At 37.3% G+C, this 20,331-nt stretch overlaps 1 long non-coding RNA gene across 1 annotated transcript in view; it reads left to right on the forward strand.

Moving 5' to 3' along the window:
• The window catches only part of LOC141956976 (uncharacterized), a 32,807-nt gene extending 17,926 nt beyond the window's left edge, over positions 1-14,881 (forward strand). Inside the window, exon 3 of the long non-coding RNA XR_012633037.1 lies at positions 14,287-14,881. This is a non-coding gene — a long non-coding RNA (uncharacterized LOC141956976). The remainder of the gene's footprint in view (positions 1-14,286) is intronic.
• Positions 14,882-20,331: the final 5,450 nt, after the last annotated feature.

Raw genomic sequence — 20,331 nt, forward strand, 5'->3', positions numbered from 1 at the left:
CAGAGTTTTGCAAGCCCAGTTTGAGACAGCTAAGTCAGGTGAAGTTAGTGGGAGATACAGTAGTTCTGAAATATCAGATCTTATCAGATCTTTTTCCAAATTAATTTCTTCCCATGCACATGAAATGATACATTTAACAATTGAAGGATACAAAACTGAGAAGTGGGTGTTTCATCTTTCCCATATTTCTTGGCTCTCAAATCAGGGTTTAGCTATTTTGGAATGGTTGATGCAGAAGTAAGGAGACAACCACTGAAGAAGTTGAAGACCTCCATACTTGGAGGAAATGAAGTAATATGTTTTATACATATGCTTATATATAAAGTGCTTTGTACATTTTCTAGCAACTTGCACTGATTTATAAGAAACTTCCTCTCGAACCCAGGTGTTCAGGTTAAATTAGTAATTGCATTTCCAGTCTGCTTCAGTGTTAAATAAATAGTACATACTCTAGGGCTAAAAGACTCAATTCAGCAAGGAAGGACTACATCAGATTACAAATACAAACAGACTAAAGCTCTGCTGATCTGTTAAATTATCTGTTGTAGGAGATTGAGATACGCTGTGGACTTTATCTTCACCAGTCTTTGTCCTGCTTGAGATCAGACTGAGGTGGGATATCAACCTTCACAATCAACAGAAATCATGTTCTCATGAATATTCAGGAGAGTCTGACAGAGCATGGGAACCGGAAGTGTTCTGAAAAGGCTTGGAAAAACATCAGACTCTCTGTTGGTGTTCATTCCACCAGCCTTAGATATTCTCTAATTTTTATCTTAGGACAATTTCAGTGATGCCATCTTATGGTTCTCACTGAATTTTTTACATGTGTGTGCTGTATATTTTACTGTGCTCATAAGAAATGTAATTTTTCATTGCCATGGCTTGAACTTTCATTTTGATGTTCCTCCTTTCAACTGTGTGCTCAAGAAGCTTTCGCTGGCTAACATTTCTTCTCCCTTTCTTTCTGTTTTAAGAATATATGTAAGAACATAATCACTTAAATGCTCTACATAGTTCTTAAGAGATGTTCCATTAAGTCAAAACTATACCAAGGTGTAAATATTTATCCCCTGCTTTACATACTGGATCATAAAAAAAAGTTTAGCTTTTCTTAAAATTCTGGATGTAAAGTTTGTTCATAAAAATCGAAAACGGTAACTTCTGAACAACCTATTGTTTAGTTCCTTTAAACACCTCTTATTGCCAGCAGCAGGACAGCAGACAGTGGCATATGCTGCTCTTACCAGCAAAATTTACAAAGGGACAGTAACCAGTAATGAAAGGAAAGTGCATGAACGTGTTCCTGTAGTTAAACCAAAATGAAATGGAGTGAAAGTCTTCTGTACAGGTGATCATAACATTGCATACTTGTTAGTGAAATACTGACAAGTAACTGTCAGCCACTGTGCCTTGCACTGACTGCCTTTTACACTAGCAAAATCCAGTTGTACTAAGACTAGCCAACAAAAGCAATAAAAGTAGATGAGTAAACCATAATGTGGGTATGAAATACAAAAAAAAGGCAACACCTGGAAAACAACAGAAATGTGCAAAATCATGATCTGAATAGGATCAGATGAATTAGCTGTGGCATTCACTCGATTCCCTCAAAACATAATAAAAGGTATTATTGTTTGGGGGAAAAAAAAATTGTAACTTGGCTCCAGTAGCTTTTCTTAACTGCCACTTTCTAATATTTTGGAAACAAAGAATGCGGTACACTGAGCTGAATGGGAACACAAACTTTCTAACACCTCAGTAAATAGATGAAAGAGAGCATTAAACTAATATCTGTAAATCAGGGCACTTGAAATTAACCCCATGTTCATTAAAAAGCTTGCTGATTTTATGTTTTTGTTATCTTTCTGATACAAGTCTGAGAACAAAAGTGCTTAACAATTCCAGTCAAATAGGATAAGGGCATTAATTCTTGTTTGGATGCAAGAGCAACATAAATCATCTGTTCTAAGCTAACAATTTAAAGAGTGCACGGCACTTTATGTTAAATAAAGTATTAACACTGAGTTAAGAGCACCTATTAAGGGACTTTGAGAGTTCTGTCTCACATTACCTTACACCGGTTTTGAAATAACCTTATTTCAGCTTTTTAATCCCATAATTATTCCACAACAGTATTGTCAGAAAACTCCACTGCTTCTAACAATTTATAGCTGTAAGACATTATGTGAACCACTTAAGTTCTTGTACTTAATCATATTATCAGCTTGGCTCACGTTAGTGACTTATCTTCTAAGTTTTAAGATATATAACTTTGTAATTGCAAGATAATTAAGTAAAGTGTACTTGATAATTTAAACTTCCGTGGTTTTTGAAACAAAGTGCTGAAATACTGACAAAAAATCAATTTTATGTGTGCATGTACATATATACATATACATATACATATACATGTATAAACGCACACTTAATACATACTTGTGATTGGCCTTCACTTCATTTCAGTCATTTAGCAGAATGATTTCTTCCCAGTCACTTTCAAGGTTTATAGGTCAATTATCTGAGGCTTTTCTTTCAGGACCTCAGTTTTCTTTCCGAGATGTCTTCTCTTGCTCTGTTCCCAATTTCAGTGCATGTACTAGATCCACCGCTGTGCAGATACTCCTATTAGATGTTGGCACAGAATTAATTTATAGCCTGAGATTCTGAGAGGAGAGTGTAAGAATTCCTCAGTGGGGAGGCTGATCTGGCAGCAGAAGGGAATGGTGGGTGGTGCATTCATTAATTTAGGCATTGGCTTGTGTATCTGGTCAGACAGGCCATATCCTTCACTTGTTTGGAGCACAGTTACCCTAATTACCTCGTTCCAAGACATTCTTCATAGCCTCCTTTAATGGAGTTATGTTTTCTTCAGCAATACTTCTAATCTCTTTGATCAAATAGGTGGGATTGTGAGTGTATGGAGTATCTAGGGGGGTTATGGCAACTTTATATGTTTATACATATACATATCTACAGAGAAAGAGCTCTCCAATATTACAAATTATTGATGTTTAGGTAGAAATCAGAGAAAACTTAGGAGATTTTCCTAATGGCCAAAAGCTCAGATGGTCTGAAGTCAGTACTATGAAACAAAACTTATTGAAATACCTGTATGTTACTGTAGTTGTCAGAAATAACAAGTAACAGCCTTGAAAAAGTGGGTCTCTTATTGTGTCTACTTTTTGGCCCTTCAGTACAAGACAGGGACAAACTAGAGACAGTCTTGCTGAAGACCAAGGGCCAAGGACTGGAGCTGTGTGTGGGAGTTGGACTGGACAACCTCAAGTCCCTTCCAGCATGAATTATTCTATGACTCTGTTAGTCTTTCTGGTACTTCTCTTCACTATAAATTATTTGGAATATAACCAGAATAATATAAAGTGAAAAAAGGTCCCAAGGATCATCCTGGTCTGTTCCATTTCTACCACCTCCTCGGCCAGGTTTTCCATCTGACATAACTCCATAAAGTTTTAAGTTAGCAAAGAATCTAGCACCCAACCCTATTGGATTTAAGTACATTTGTCACAGAAATTGATTGGGACAATTAGCTGAATAAACAGATATAGCATATCTTTAAGTGCCATAAAAGTGACATGACTGCAGGTAAATCATATGAATAATTACAACCAGGAGTCAGGTTTTGCAATCATTCTCCATACAGACTTTGAATTGCAGGGCCTTCTGGTGACTAATTTGCCACTTTTTGTAGAGAAATTAAAGAACAGTTTTGCAGTGATGGCCAAGCTGCAAGGTACCAGCGAAAATACTAAAACATGACACTTTTAAGAAACACTGAATTTTGCTTTTGTTACTTCTCACAAATATTAATGTGAGCACAGTGCCAAGAGAGTGAATTTTTATGTCTGGAGCTGAGACTAATTCATTCATGAAAAGAAAATAATTTTGCAAAACAAATAAACCTTACTTCAGGCAGAAGAGAACGCAGTTTATAAAACCTTACCCAATCAGAAAAAAATAAGAAAACTGCATGATTTAGATAACCACTCTGATTGTGTGAGCTATTTAATTCTCAAAGGAACATTCTAAGCAGAGAATCTGTGGGAAAATCAAATATGAACACTATTTACATGACACATAATTGACATTTTTTTCATTTCACATTTTAGACAAAAATTCCCTTTTTTTTAAAAAAAAAAGCCCAATTCTATTGAAATGCTTCATTGTCAATTTAAAATAAAAGCTAAAATGGTCATGAAAAAGAAATAGAACAAACACTAAAATTTTTCCACATTTTAGTACATAGCTCAGTTAACTTTTGAACTAGGAAGATTCTGAAAACCTCTGGATGTACTTTTAAATACATGTAAAGGAATTGTTTTCACAGAAATTTTTCAACACCTGACTTTCCAGACAGCTCTGTTTTTGACAGAAATGTTTAAGCATCTAAAAAGTAATACAATTTGCACTATTACTGAGAAAAAGTGGACTCAGCTTCTGAAAATAAAAAGCTGTTGTTACAGATAGATTAACCAGTTCATTAATTTACCAAAGAGCTTATGTCTCCTACATTATGCAATAATTTAATTTTACATTTTGGATTTCTGATCTTAACAGTTTCTTCTTTATATACATATATGTGTGTGTATACATTTCTCTCTCTCTCTCTCTAAATTAGATGAACAAACTGGAGACAAACTCTGATAGATAAGAAAACTTTGTGTGACAGTTTTGGCTAACCTTATCTTTCTCCCCTTTTGGCTTGTTTTATTTCTGACTAACAATTATTTCTATTCTCAATTCATTATAGTTATTTCTGACTTTGTGTTTTCTAACAATTTTAGTAAGACCTGTAATCTACAAAGCCATGACTATATTGGCATGGGCCAAGATGTTCTTTTGTAAAGGGTACTGTAAAAGAGAAGGTTTGGGGAACATGAGGGCAGTTTTCTGTACCTTCCCTGTTTCAGCAGAAAATCACTGTTGTGAAATGTAGCTGAACCTTTACTTTGAAGTGTCCAAAGGAGAACATACATACTTGTATTTCAAAACTGAGTCCTGCTCAGCCAAGAAATCTAGACATGTACCTCACTACTGCTGTTTTTCAGTCCCTCTGAATGGGATCTTCCTCTAGATGTGCTGACAGTCCCATGTGTGAGCAAATTCATTTGGAAGTGCCAGGGGAAGAAAAAGACAAAAAAAGCTTTTGCATTTGTTTGGTCATTATGGAAACCGGGCTATGAACTAATGTTACTGATTCATAATGCATTCACACACTCAGTTTATATAAACATACAAAGTCTGGTGGGGTACCCAAGGACTGTCAGCCTGGAAAAATGGTGAGGATTCACTTGCTGGGCCACTAGCTCAAGCTTCCAACCACATTTGTGTCAGGTCCTCAGCTTCTGGATGAAACCAGAGTGAGTTGCCAACAACAGACAAGAGATAACTAGATGTTTTCCAGTCTCAGGAAAAATCTAGTTCAAATGGGTATACCCTGAAATTTGGACTACAGTTCAGGTTTGTTCTTATTTTGTCTGGTCTCTGCTTGCATGAGACACATGAAGAACTCAGATTCTTACTTCTATTTGCCAAAACAATGCTAATACAAGGTCAAACATGAACAATTTACAATAAACATCACTGAATCTTGGTCTAAACTGGAAAAAAAAAAAAAAAAAAAAGTAAAAACCAGCAAGGTTAGCAATAAAGCAGATGGCTGCAGTTACCCATGCAGTGTAATATCACTGATACTTACTATACTAAGTACAAAGGTTATGGATCTCCTCAGGATTCCAGAATTTATTCATCAGAATCACCTGTTATCTTTATTTTCATATATTAAATGATATAGCCCTTGGGGACAGGGACCTTCTTTCTTTATACAGACTTTCAGTTCCTAACACTTCCTTCCTGAGAAGTCCTGCTTCTCAGCTGAACCCTATGTGTTAGTTTGAGAAATCAAAACACTTACATGCAATTGAGCCATAAGTAGGCACACAAAGATGGGTTTCCCAGACTCTTCCAGTCTGGTTATCTGTTGAGTAGCAGCAGAGCACCAACAGGTTTGACGACAACACAGAGATACTGACACTGCAGTTAAGTTCCCTTTAGCTTTATGGGGTTGAAAATACCGTTTAAAAAAAATAAGGGGGGGGGGGGGGGAGTGCTGAAGAAAGTAACAGACGTTTTTACCAAGTTTTCTTTTTTCCAAACATCTGCCTTTCTGCCCATCAACCGACTTATCTGTGCTAGTTTCCTTCCATGCCAAATATTGTTATGCAATGTGCTCGGTTTGGGTCAGATGCTAACACAAAAAGAGGAGGGGCTGGGGCCTTTCTAAGAGTGAGTTCATTTGAAAAGTTATTTATTCAGTACATTAAATCAGTTTTCCACTGGGGATGGTTTTGTTCTCAGCGTTCCTCTCACTGAACTGATTTGGAATCAATGCCTGATCTTGCGCCTGCCTCTCTTGCAGCTTGCCTTCAGTCTTCTCCTTAAGGAAATTATGCATGGAAATTCCTTTTTACGAGCTTTTGCTGAAACCACAAGTCTATATCTGAAATATATGCTATGGCAAAATTTTGCCCAAAGCTTTGTCTTGGCTATATAAAGAAATTATAGGTGTGGACCAATTTTTGAATTAGCATGAAAACTGCTTTTATGTGCATATGAGAAAGGCCTTTGAAACATCTTGCCAAAGGCTTTTTTGTCTTCTGGTTGTTATAAGAAAACATGGTTGCCCAAAAGAAAAAAACTGATCATGGTTCCACCTTAATCAGATTCACAATCGTGTCCTAATGCAATTTGTCCTAATCCATTTCTAAGGAAGACAACCATTTATGATTTGGAAAGACATGTGGGAATAAATGTGGCTATATGGAAATCCCCTGAGTCCTTTATGTAGTATATTTTACCAGTTCATAAAAAAAACTAATTACATTTTAGAGAAGGCGGCATTATAGATGCGATGTATATTCTAATACAAAACCCCTCTACCCGGGTGTCCTACAATCAAACTGTGCTCAGTTTGCAATATCACAGTGCATTTTATATCTCTGTGGCTGGTTTTAGAATAATGATGCCATGCTTAACACATTTTAATACTGATCACACATTTCAGCACATGGCTGAAAATGCTGCTATGTTTGTTTTGTTTGGTAAAAGAATGCCTTCTGCTTAGTATGGCAGCAAATTGCCCTTGCAGCAAAATAGGTAATTACTTGGCGCCCGTGGAATAAATTAATTAATATTTGTGCAAATATCTGTATATTCATCCATACACAAAACCTTATATAGTTATTTCATTAAAATGACGTGCTCCAAAGAATGAAGAGACAGTTCAGTATGTTCAGGAATCTGCTTAGACATATCTACCCCACCTATGCACATGAACCTCAGGAAGTGAAAGCTGGGGTAGGAAAAGGTACAAGAAAACACTTAGGACTTAGCTTTATACATATGATTTGTCCCATTGGAATTGTGTGAATAAAGTTAACCATAAGTGTTTTGAGGACTGGGGTCCTAAAATAATACAGAGGAGTTCCAAATGTAAACCACTCGAGGTTTATTTGCACTGAAATTCTTTCATGTGCTATTTCCCTCCATACACACACATTAAAATATTATAAATGTTATTGTTAGGAAAAATTTTGCTATAAACATTACTGACCATAATGAATGGCATCAAACTGGAGCAGGTCAGCAGTGTATATAATCAGTCTTTCTATTTACCCATTTGTAATAATTAGGAGATCACGTAACTCATGAAATCATAATTATCCAGTATTTCATAATTTGTTTTTTACTTGAAAAGTTTGGAAGGGAATGTTTTCCTTTTGCATGCTCACATCTGTAGATGATTGTTTGTTCTTCAACTGGTGAAAACTGAGGCCCTATTTCAAAGCTTATCTTCTGCCCTGTCCTTTTTATCAGGTAATTGGTTTCATGTACTGGAAAAGTTACTGCTGCTGAAGAAAGAATGGTTTTGCATGCACCCAGTAAAGGATTTTTTTTTGTTTGTTTGCCTGATGAAAAAATAGATCTCTGTTGAAGTCAAAGTTTTGTTTCATATAGGACTGCAAGGTAGAAAAATTTGGCCCTCTTCCAAACATTCAAAACACATTGATCTTCTTTTGTGCAGCTATAATGTTAAATAAGACAAACGGGAAGAAATAAAGTGAAAGCTGTTCAAAATTAAAAATCTGTTTAAATCCAGAAATAGAAAGCAATATTTCAATATGAAATTATTTTTTAAGATTTTCTGAATAAAAGTGATATTGCTAAGCATTTCAATTTTTATGTCTGCACATTTCAAAAGCAAAGTTTCCTCAAAGTGTCTTAAAAACCCAATGGAAAATTAAGTGCTTCTTCATAAGAAAGTTAGAATGTTAGGGGTTTTTTCCTTTCTTTTTTGATTATTTACTTTTAAACACACAGAAGTGCAAAATCCCCACTTGTTGTTCTAATGATTCTCTATGTAGTGCGCCATATGACCGAAAAAGGATTTACCCCCGAAACCTTCTAGTTACTGTCAGAATAAATTTTGACATTCAGAAAACTTCATGCCTTAGCAGCAGCATTAACAATCAAAGACTCAGACAAACTTCAGCTGGGAAAAAGGTACATTGTCAGAACAACTTTGCTGGTAGTTTCTAACAAGAAGGCCCAAGATTAGATGCCTCCTGATGCATGAGCAGAACCTGAAGTAATTCATAACAACTGAGTGAGGTTTAGTCTCCAAGAAAATACAAAGTCTCCAACATGTTTACAGTTGAATAGAAAGTGAAACAAAATGCATTTTTGTTTCAGTGCACTCCATAAGTATGTCTCCAAACTGAAGTCCCAATTAACCAAACATTGCAGCAACTAAACCCATCTCCTTTCAAGTTACTGTATTTACACATACATATACACAAAATCTAACTGTTCTCCTTTGATTTTTGTTGTTGTTATCAATTTGGTTTGTTGTGGAGTTTAGGTTTTTTGATATGTTGGAACTTGCTTTTATTTGAAAAATAATTTCTCCCCATGTATTTGGTTTCAATGTTTGGCATATGTTTCTTATGCACATATCACGTCACATATAGGCCCGGACACCATCACTGGTCTAAAAAATACCAGTAGGCAAACTTCATAGTCATATGATGAAAATAAACTTTTTAATGTTGAAAAGTATTAGAACTAGTACAGAACTGATGTGTCCTGAGCTGATGAGCAAACAGCATTCAAAAGTGACAAATCTAATCAGGTATGGAAGTAAATGTGCTCAACTTGAGACATTTTGTAAAGAATGGACATTCAACACTTTCTAAAATTCTGCTTTCTTTACACTGGATATCCAAAAATAAAGATATCCCTTTTTTTTTTTTTTTTTTTTTTTTTTTAGTATTTGATATTAGTTTTTTTACATCTGAAAGTTACAGACATAATTTTTGCAAACTCAGCATGCTCAATATATAACTTGAAGTAACTTTAACAAGACAAGACTGATTTTCCTATTGGGAAGATTAATTTCTCATTGCTGTTGTTGTATAAGTACAGGCCTGTTTTCCTTTGTAATAAATAAAGCTGAAGTCAACACATGTAACCACCGGTATAATACGTGCATGTTGTGAAACTTGCCCTGACTCAAATCTGTTTAATGGTTTTCCACTGAAAATTCAACATCTGCCAACACCACACAAATCTTGATAACTGATGTCATCATGAACACATTAAGCCTTGGTTTTTAACATGTTAGGAAAACAAAGGGTTTATGGAAGACTGCTAACAGAGGGCTAAATCCTGGAGCCCTTGTTCAACAGTAGGAATTGTTCCTTAAATAAGGTGTGAGTAAGAACATCTTAAACCTGGCAGAATGTAAGCAAGCTCTTGTTCCACATTAAATTTAATTAGCCAAGTCATTCATGAAAATGACAACATAAGATATGAAACCTGTCACTGCAAATCACCTTTCGTCACTGAGTCTGATTTGGAAATGCATGTCCTGCTACACCAGCTACTGGCTTTGATGTTTCACAGCTGTGATACTGCAGCAAGGAAAAGCCATTTAAATAGAGAGGGAGCTCTGGAGGAGTCAGGCGTTTCCCCGACAGATCTGAAACTTCTCAGCAGAGGCCATCCAGAGATACATATTCAATAAAAAGGTCCTCATACTAAAATCTCATAACATGCCTGCAGAATGCCTGTAGCTGTAGCTAGGGGAAAAGCTGTGTAATGTTGAAACAGTAAGGAGCATCCATCCAGATAAAGGAGGAATCCCATGTTATCGCTAACATCCATACACCTGCAAAACTGATAATGCCTACCCAGCAGTTTGTTTCCTGGGCACAGAGGTGGTTAATCAAAGTTACAGCATAAGACCTGTGGGGGAGGGAAAGTCATTTAATTAATGTGCCAGATATCCTTGCCAAAGCTTTTGCCAAGATTAGGTTCAGATTGTAAAGAAATCTCCAAGAGAAGGATAATTCTCAACACCTGCGGGCACTTTTATTAGCTGCTTGCACAGAATAGAAAACCTTATGTTAAAGTATTTGTCTCTGCTCTACCAAACTGACCTCACATGCTTTTATCTGGCCATAACCATAAGCAGATTTTAAAGCAGGCTGCAGAAGAGATTGCTAATAGGCAAGTGCTCTGTGGCACTTGAATAAAGTAATCTGTGGATGGAAGCAATCGTAGGAAGCTGTTCAAAAGGGACACAATCAAAATTCATTGTTGAGGGTAGACTCAAGTGCACAGAGGAAGAAGGAAGTGAGAGAGCTCATGAGAATCTTTAACACATCCTGAAGAGGCATCCAACTAATGTAGCGACCTGATAGATCCAGGTCCAGGCCACCAGTGCAGAACCTTGGCTGTGTTAAGGGGAGTAGCAAAATTCCCTGTGAACCTCTAAATTTTTTCCCCTGAACATATTTCAGTGGTGTTTCAGGTTTGGTTGTTGTTGTTGGGTCTTTTTGTTCTTTGTGTTTTGTGTTTTGGTTTGTTTTGTTTTTCCAGAGGCAGTTGATTCTACAGAGTCTTCAGAACAAGGTTCAAAAGTTGAATACGTAGCCACAGTGCTTTTAAGGAAACAAAAACCTCAGTAAACACCTGATGCATTTAGAAAATGATTACAGTAAATCTAGGAAATTATTATGTTCTGGTACTGCATAATGTAACTCCTCATTAAAAGAAATTAGAGTGAATTTAAGATTTATCTGTATTTTCTTATGAAATAATTTGGCTACATCTGAAATGAACAGTTACAACTGCCTATTGGAAGCTTGTGGAATTGTTACTCATCCTTGATCTAACAATATGCACTTTCAGCACATATAAACACTTAGACACATGGATAGACACGTACAACCCAATTTCTGCAACCATTTGTGGCAATGAAACATGACTTCGCAAATGTTCATCATTCCATGCACTTTAAACAGTTTCTCTTTAATCTTTTTTATCCATTTAAATCTTATTTTTCTGTGGTTTTTTTCTAGCTAGAACAGCAAAAGGGCTCTGATTTCTACTCTTCTAGTGCTAATTAAATAAAAATACTAGTAATTATAAAAAATATCAACATCTGCAACTTTGGAAAATATAGTAAAAACCTTTAGATTTTTCAAGAAATAGTCTTGAAATGTTGCTCTGAGTTTTGGTGGTATTGTTCTGGTTGCATTTTCTTGTTCCTGTCTCAGCTTCACCAGAGAATCCTTTTAAATAAAACATTAATGACAACTCACAGCTTGGCAAGTTCAGGTCAGATTCTTCCTTCTTCACTCATGCTAACTAGTACTTCATTCTGCAAGAGCCTAAGTCACCTAGATGAGTGATGATAATAATAAATAGATGACCAGGAACATCAAGAAAGCTGCAATGAATCTAAACCTTAACTCATCTGTCCTTCCATTCTTTCTCAGTAAACATCACAAAAACAGTGAATCACCCTAAATATTGATTACCCTTTACATCAGGTAGGGTAATTTATGGCACTTACTGTGCTGGCAATATAGCATGCTATAAAGTACTGCATGAGGTAAGGAGAGCAGAGCTGTGACAGAGCCTTGCCACTTGCAGTCATTTGCAGAGGAATTGCAGAATCAGATCCTGCTGTCATGACCCTAAAATTCGGGATGTAAGGCCCTCCCACAGCCTCTGAGAATATTGCGACTGATCCAATAGCTCATACACCAAAACAATTCCTGAGCAAATACATCAGTTCAGAGCTGACGATGCTTAACTTTCAGAAAGCTGAATATAGTCTTAATTACAATGAACTTTGCACACTTTATAAATCTATAACTATGATTAGCTTTTACAAAGCAGATCATGAAAAAAACCCAAATGTATTAAGATATTCCTAAAGGTATTCACGCTTGTCCAGGAAAGTAGAATTGCTGTTATGGCTTTTACACTATACTTCATAATTTTCTGAGTCACTAGAAAAAAAGCAATCCAGCATTTTCTGTTTATTGGTTTTCTCCACACTCCAAATTCAAGGTGATGGCCTTATCCTGTCATTATGTTACAATTTACAATCATTCTGAATGTATCCCTAGGAATTTACTTTGAAAACAATTCTGAGTATGTATATCCAAGAGCCATCTTTTAAAAGACAGAACCTAGTATTTAACACACCATTTTCGTTACTGTAAAGATCAAAGGCAGCGGTGCAAATATCCTCGTTAGCATTGCTGATACAGGCTTATCTGGATAAAACCTAGCTATTCAACTTGCTATGAACAATGGAATAAGAAATGATGTAGACTTCTGTAAAATGTAACACACTTTTGTGTTCTGTGGAATTTGCTTGGGCCCCAGCCCTACAGAGTACACACATCTGAGTTTTACACCTGACTAGTTCCACCAGTTGAGGGAGGGTTACTCATGCGTATCATGTTAAATGTGAAAATAAGTGCCTGCAGGATTGTAAGGAGCAACACAGGCACTGAAAAGACAGCATAATCTTGATGGGCAAATAACAAACATGTTCTGCCATGGAAAAAAAAAAAAGTGAGCTTGCCATAATAGCTTCATCAATGCAAATCTGGCAGACACAGCACCATAGAGGCTGGCTGCAATTTTTCCACTATAAGCCTGACCTGTAACTCATTAACCTAGCACTAAAACAGTATTCACTTCATGTTCAGTTCTTCGAAGCACTCAAAGGAAAAAGTAACTGGAATGAATTTCTATTCCCTTCTCCTGGAAAAAGGGCAAGGCATGCCGTATTTGTAAATTTTCATGAATGTTAGAAAAAGACTATAAAAGAACAAATGACTGACTTATTGAATGTATTCATACAGCACTCACACTAGCTTTTGTGATTTTATTGTTCACGTTAATGCCATTATACTGTAACTCTTCTTTGATACTGCATTGCTCTCACATAAAAATAAACAAACCTTCCCGTAAGACCAAAATTGCAAAGGTCCAAGACCAATGATAAAACTGCTCCTTCTTTATTTCCCTGGGTACTTGCCACCTGCCCCATGGCTAACACTGTACTCGGTAACACTTCTGGGTATATCTGCAAACCCCACAATGCTAACAAAATGACTTCTAAATCTTTTCCTACAATCAGAGTTCATGAATGGCTGTTAGTTTAAAAAATATTAATGGGAACCATTTCACCAAATACTAACATTGCTTTTTCTTTCATGGGGTTGTGCCAAATCTAAGACAACTTAAAACTGAGCCCAGGGTTGTTGTTTTTGCACGGGTTTATCAGAGTCTCTCTAATTGAAGATAGGTCCATAAATAAAATATCAGGCCTTTTTTTTTTTTTTTTTTTTTTCCCTGTTATTATTCTCATTAGCATAAGATTAGATCACACAAAGGTCATAGCATGTGAAAAATTGTGAAGCATTAGATTAGACCCCTTTAATGGGAATAAAACCAGTACTTCCCAAATTCCTTCAGGAAGCTCAAATGTGTGGCTCACCTGGAAATTTCCAAGCAACTGGCTGAAGAACTTCATTCCAGCATCCCCACACAAGTATAAACTGAAGAAATTTAGAGTGATTTACTTTATTTAGCTTTTGTATAAACCTCCTAACTAAAGGACTGCAACCTCTAGATAAGGGAGCATAGGTCCTTGCAACCTTGGAAACAAAAGATTATTTTTTCTGTGTTTGATAAAATGCAGTTTTTCCTATCTTGAATCTCCCCATCTCATTATTTTCTTTTATTTTAGGGTCACTGAATTCTTAGGTTGCCCCTTGACAGTAGCAAAAGTCACCCCAACCCATTACCTCTCTCCTGCTCTGAATAAGTTAATACATCACCACTAAACTGAAAGATTCCTAGCCTCGACTTTATTGTTTTCTGTTTCTATTTCAGACCAGAGAAGACCCCATTTGCCTTAAAGCCGGCCTGATTTCTTCCAGCCTTGTTAGCTGATATAAAGAAAGAAGATACTACTTCCTACAGTCCTAGGCAGTACTCTGCAAGTCACCTTGGAGATCGGAAAGACTGTGGAGCTTTCTGGGAAGAAACTTCCTTTTGTTTTTATTTCCGCCCTCCAAGCCATGTAATTAATGCTGCACAAGCACAGATATACATAACTCTTACAAGTGACTTTTTCAGAATCAGTGCCAAAAATGCAACCTACTGTGATTTGTGTTTTTAAACTGCATAGCAGAGGCTGATCAGCACTGCGTCTGCAGTCTAGAGGCAAACTCCTGTGCTTATACAGGCGAATTACAGGTCTGGACGAACAGCAAGAACAAGCTCTTAACTCCTACAGGATTTTCTCCACTGCCAGTGCAGTTCTATAAAATATGACCTTCAAATGGAGGGGGGGAGCCCTAATTCTTTTCTGAGTTACATGTGCTGAGTTTCAAAGCTTTATGCTTGGGCTCTACCCACATTGAGACAGATACTGTGTGTTGCTCGCTCTTCCTCATCTTCACACACTTTTATCACTGAGATGCAGTTCTACATTTAGAATGAGTTGCACTGAGATGCAGTCTCTTTAGAAAGAGGTAGTCTGAGAGACTGTCTCTCCACTTTCTTCAGTAAAGTGTAGCCATACAGACATTACAAACAGCATAATTTCTTTTGGTCTTTCCTTTTCTTAGAAATATTGGTTTATAATGGGTTAAAAATCTGCTGCTAAGCAGTGGCCATTTTAAGGTGTATTCTTCTCCCCTGCTGATTTGCCCTCTGACCTTCTGGGGGCCAGGGCAGCTGCAGACTTCATTTTTACTCTATTTCCTGGTCTCTCTCCTGGCTGTGCATTCAATGTTTCCACAGCAGATTAATGACAGCTAATAATATCTGATATATCTGGACATTGCCACATAATGAGTTGCAGTCCCACTGGGTGCCCAAAGTGTCACTACTAACAAATTCACCAGAGCTGCACATAATTAGCATGTAAAGGGAGTGATCATGCAGTAAATCTGGAGGGGAAGATGGATAGCCCATGAGGAAAAAATATAAGGAAAAAATACTGTTCTTAACACTCATTGGTAAATGTATGTTTCTTGCCATGAATATTTTCTTGATAACAAACTGTGGACAGGTTACCTTTACAGTAACATTATTCCTTCCACGGCTGATAGGCAGAATTTCATTATGCCACTGCTAATGTTACAATATTTCTGTAAAATGTCACCATATGTAAATTAGAAGAGGTTAGGGTTTTCGTCTTAGTTTTCTTTCAAGATGCACTGTCCCTTTCTGCTCTGGCCTAATTCCTTCCTCTACTAGTTTACAGACATGTTAACATTTCCCCAACCTTACAAAATAAAAATCGTCATTAGACGATCTTCCATCTCCAGGAGCTAAACAGAAATGAAGAAACTCAACACATGACAGAGGGAGCAAAGATACAAAGTAGAAATTAGTTTACTTGATAAGGTTTTTATCCAAGTATAATCTTTCCTGACATGCCAGAAAACACCCAATAAAGAAAAACAGGATGCATGGACAGTGTGAGTTACCTGACCTGGTCTGGACACAGGTCTCTACCTTGTGATCACCTGCCTTCCCATCACATGCTAAGTTGCTGCCCGCAGTCTGGATGTGTGCAGGCAAAGAGGCTTTCCCAGGAGAAGGAGGTTGACAAAGAGCAGATGAATTGTCCTGATGGGCTGTACTCAGCCTGAAGAGCCCTAAACTGGACAGCTCTGCTCTAGTTTAAGTCATTCATTTCTCCTCATTAGAAACCATTGGTCACCAATGCTAAAGACTTCATTTTGGTTTGAGGTTGTGTCATTTACAGGCCTTTCGCTTCTTTGACATCTGGGTGGGAACACTTGCATTTATGTGAATTCAGCTCTGAGGTTTATTTGGGCAATTGGCCAAAACATGGTTAATTCAAAAAAGTAGTAGTAGTAGTAGTAGTATTTTGCTGAACAGAGAGACCTTTGCTCTGAAGACTTCAGCCTTTAAATTGTTCTTGCTCATAAGGCACTTCTGTCATTTGAGCAGGGAACAAAGTCAAAAAGGAAGCCTCACCTCAAAAAAATAAACCCAAATCCCAACAAACAAACAAACAAGTCTATCTATAACATGTATATTTTCCCATGATAAATATTTAGAGATGTGAAAAATTCATAAAGTCTTACTCTATTCTCTGTAGCTGCCTTCTGCAGAGAGCGAGCTTGGCCAGGAGAGCCTTGTGAACCTCAGACTGAGCAAGCATGAGGTGACTCGTAACCTATTTTATATCAAAAGCAAAAATTGCACAGAGCTCAGGTACTAGACCCTGTTTGCAATGTCGATGAGCACTATCAATAAACCTCAGCACTTTTAAGAGTGTGAACTGCTACTCAGCAGTGCAGGGAAACACCCTGGAAATAACAGTAGCTGCTCCTGTCCACTACTGCATTCCTGCTTCTGCCATTAACTCATGGGCCCCTCAGATCAAAGCTCTGAAAGTTTCTGCATTTGCCACTCATACTGAATTTCATGCTGGCTTGTGTTCTGTTGGAGAACCAACTTTTGGAGTCAAGTCACTATAGCTTTTATCCTTTTCTTAAAAAGAAAGTTTCCAAACTGGATGTTGCACAGAAAAATATAAACTCTAGAGGCTTAAAAAGCACACAGTTAATTAAGAAGTGAGAATTTCTTTTAAAAATCCCACAAGTTTTGCACCTTGGAAAGGGCAATCCTACTGGTTTTTTTTGAGGGGGAATAAATTAAAACCCTTTAAACTCTTCCTAATAATAATTTTAATTTTGAATCCCTTGTTCTATTACCATCTCTCTGCAATCCATATGGTAACTCTCAGCACAGTTACTCATTTCAAAATTCACCTTCCCACATAATTTCCTTGTATACAAAAACCCCTAAATTAACAAAAAAAAAAAAACCCAGCCCAAACCCAAGAATACTTACACTGTTCACCTTGTTTTTAATGAAAGAACGAACCTCACAGACTATCCTGTTCCCACAGGGGCCTTTTTTTATGCAATCGTAATGATAATTAACTGACAGTGATTGATGGCCAGTACTGAGGTAACAGAAGATACAACTGTACCATTCTATCGAATTCACTTTTTCATTTTTTTATGAGTCCTTGCTTATTTCTGAGTAACATCAAATTAATTACTTGTCCGATTTCAATTTTGCATTTAAAGTTCATCTGAAACATATTTGCCCAACTGATCTGTCACCTTACTGACTGGGGTTTCATACTCTCCAATTTCATTCTGTGTCAGGCTCATGGAAGGCAAATACTTTTGCATTAGAAATACAGGAAAACACATATATTTCCACATTTTGTAGGTAAAAGTATTTCTACTGGAAAATGGGCCCCAGAGCACTGAGGCCATACAGAATTTTTGAATATGTCCACGTGGAATTTTATTGAAGGGAGTATGAGTCTTTTTTAGCTTAATTTCAAAATATTGTTGTTAGCACTGCAGACATCTCTAGGGGTATTTTTATATGCAGTGAACCGTTTTATTACAAAATCACCTTTGCTGAAAAACTCCCAGAGTCTCACATCCAACTTTGGTCTTGTTAAATCTCACAGCATCTCATACATTGTCTAGAATGACTACATGAAATGACTACATTTTATGCTTTATTCTTCAAATTCACTGTTTTAAATAATTGTTTCCATTACACTGGTTGTGTCAGCCTGACAATTTTGTATATATATCAACTGTTTTAAAAGCTTTTTGAAGAGGTCTATTGCTTTACCTGGAAAATGGTCCAATTTGAAATATCTGCTACACAGAAGACCTCATGTTTTAAATTTCTTTCATCTGACAGGTGAATTCTCTCTAGTATTTTATCACTTGTTACATTTAAATGATATTATTTTAACTGCTTTTCTGAAAGACTCTCTTTTATTGGTTGAAAGAAAAATAAGTTCTTTTTAGACATGCAGCGTTTCCTTTACAGCTTCATTGCCCTTTCAGTGTGTCATTACATGTAACAGAATGTACACACAATGCATCCCTTGGGAGTTGAATCTTATCACAGTTCAGTACTTTCAAAATGAGCATTTTATACCACTTGGCACCCTGAGGACATGTGAGGTGACACCGCTGATCTCTCAGGAGAGACATCGTTGATTACTTACAGGTCTTGTTGATGAAGAAATTAGACAATAATTATATTTTGTAAATTCTAGCAGCACACACCCCCTCCCCCCCCCCCCTCCCCCCCCCCTGTCAAAAGACAGAGACTGTGGTCAAACTGCATCTGCTTGGGCTTCCATGGTTTTTGCCTACCTTTATGCCCTCCTTGATGAGAGTAGTAAATCAAGTTCAAGTACCCTGTACTGAAGGATCTTTCACCAAGTCAGATGCTGCTAAGACCTGACTACTAGGTAAGACTTCCATGGAGGTCTATCAACCAGTCTCAATTACCTGTACAGGTTATTGCTCAGGGAATTGGGACACCCCACCCAGGGGCTGCCTGCTGGGTGGGGTGTCCCACTGGAGCATCCTCTCCCAATATGGTCTGTGATCATTTGACACACAGGGGACTTCCAGGATTATGGCCAATAAACCTTCCTCACTATGAGAGGAACTACTAGTGGCCATGAACGATGCATTTTCAAGCACTAGAGAAGATGGGCAATACATACATACCTCCTTACTTAAATGATTTTTGAGGAATGCTTTCCTTAAGAATAGGCTAGGAAATGTTGTTCTGTGCACAAGAGAACGTACTGCTGCCTCATGCAGAAGTTACATGGTCCCACTGCTTCACAGACAACTACAAATGGAAAAAACAATTGCCAATTGTTGCCAATTGTTGCCAAACAAAGAAAACCAAAGGTGATTCTTTTTTTCTTCATCTGAAGGAAAAAAGCAGCAACAACAAATGCCTTTGTGTCAAAAGAAGACTTCCAGGTGACTTGAAATTAAACACTTCCTTCTCACGTCCTGTGAGTAAAGCAAAGGACTGAAGTTGTGACACAGCAGCTGGGAGAGGCATTTTTATCCCTCATCCTACTGACTGGCACCTGCATGCAAACTTGTCTTCCTCCTGAATGAAGCTGAACCAAATTCAACCTGTCCCCCTCAGGAAAGGATCCTGGCCACTGGGCAGTTGTGTGTTTGCATCTCTGTGTATAAGGTCAGGAGAAGGGAGAGCATTCCTCTTAATTTCTCTTGTAGAAACACTGCCACGTATTGCCATGGAGAGCACATTAGCCATCCAGCTGGAGTCCTGCCTTGCCACTGAGCCAAATTCAGCTCTTTTTATAAATGAGAAGCAGCACTGAGAGGCTAAGGGACTCCACACCACTTTCCATGATTTAAAATATTATATCAATTCTGACATTCTCTTGGCAAATAGTTGACTTAAGTTCAAAAACCCATCAGCTAAAGGTAGGAAAGGAGCTCTTCCAAGTCCTAACCTCTGTGATGATGGGAAAGCTGAGAGGCCAGGGCAACTTCATCCCTCTCATAACAAAAGTTTAGTCTCAATTTCTTTCATCAGAGAAAATTACTCACGAATATGTGTTACTCATGAATGTAACACAAATCAGTGCTTTTCAGCAGACTTGCTTCTAATTTAATGTACACCCATCTATCATATCTGTATAAGTAACATTAGGAACATATATTAATGAAATCAACCATCTGATTATAAATCATCTGGTATCTGAAACAACCTTAGGTGTCTTCACAAGAAGCAGGAATTATGCATTGCATGCAGGACTTACTGAGCTAATGATACTTTTACATTCTGTGGTGCTTACTATGCGCAAAATAACGTTTGAGATCATTTAAGACCTAATGCCACTGCATAAAAGACATCCTTAATTTTATGCTGGTGGCCCGTTATAAAACAAAATAACAGCTAGACCAGTCTTCAGGGTCCCCTGTGCTGAGCTATTGCTTGCTCTCAGCAAGGTGCATTTACAGATTTGCAAATTTCTCCTGCCAATTGAACCACCTTATTGTGTTTTGA

This window comes from Athene noctua, chromosome 2 (genome assembly GCF_965140245.1).
Source record: "Athene noctua chromosome 2, bAthNoc1.hap1.1, whole genome shotgun sequence".
In the NCBI taxonomy this organism is placed as follows: domain Eukaryota; kingdom Metazoa; phylum Chordata; class Aves; order Strigiformes; family Strigidae; genus Athene; species Athene noctua.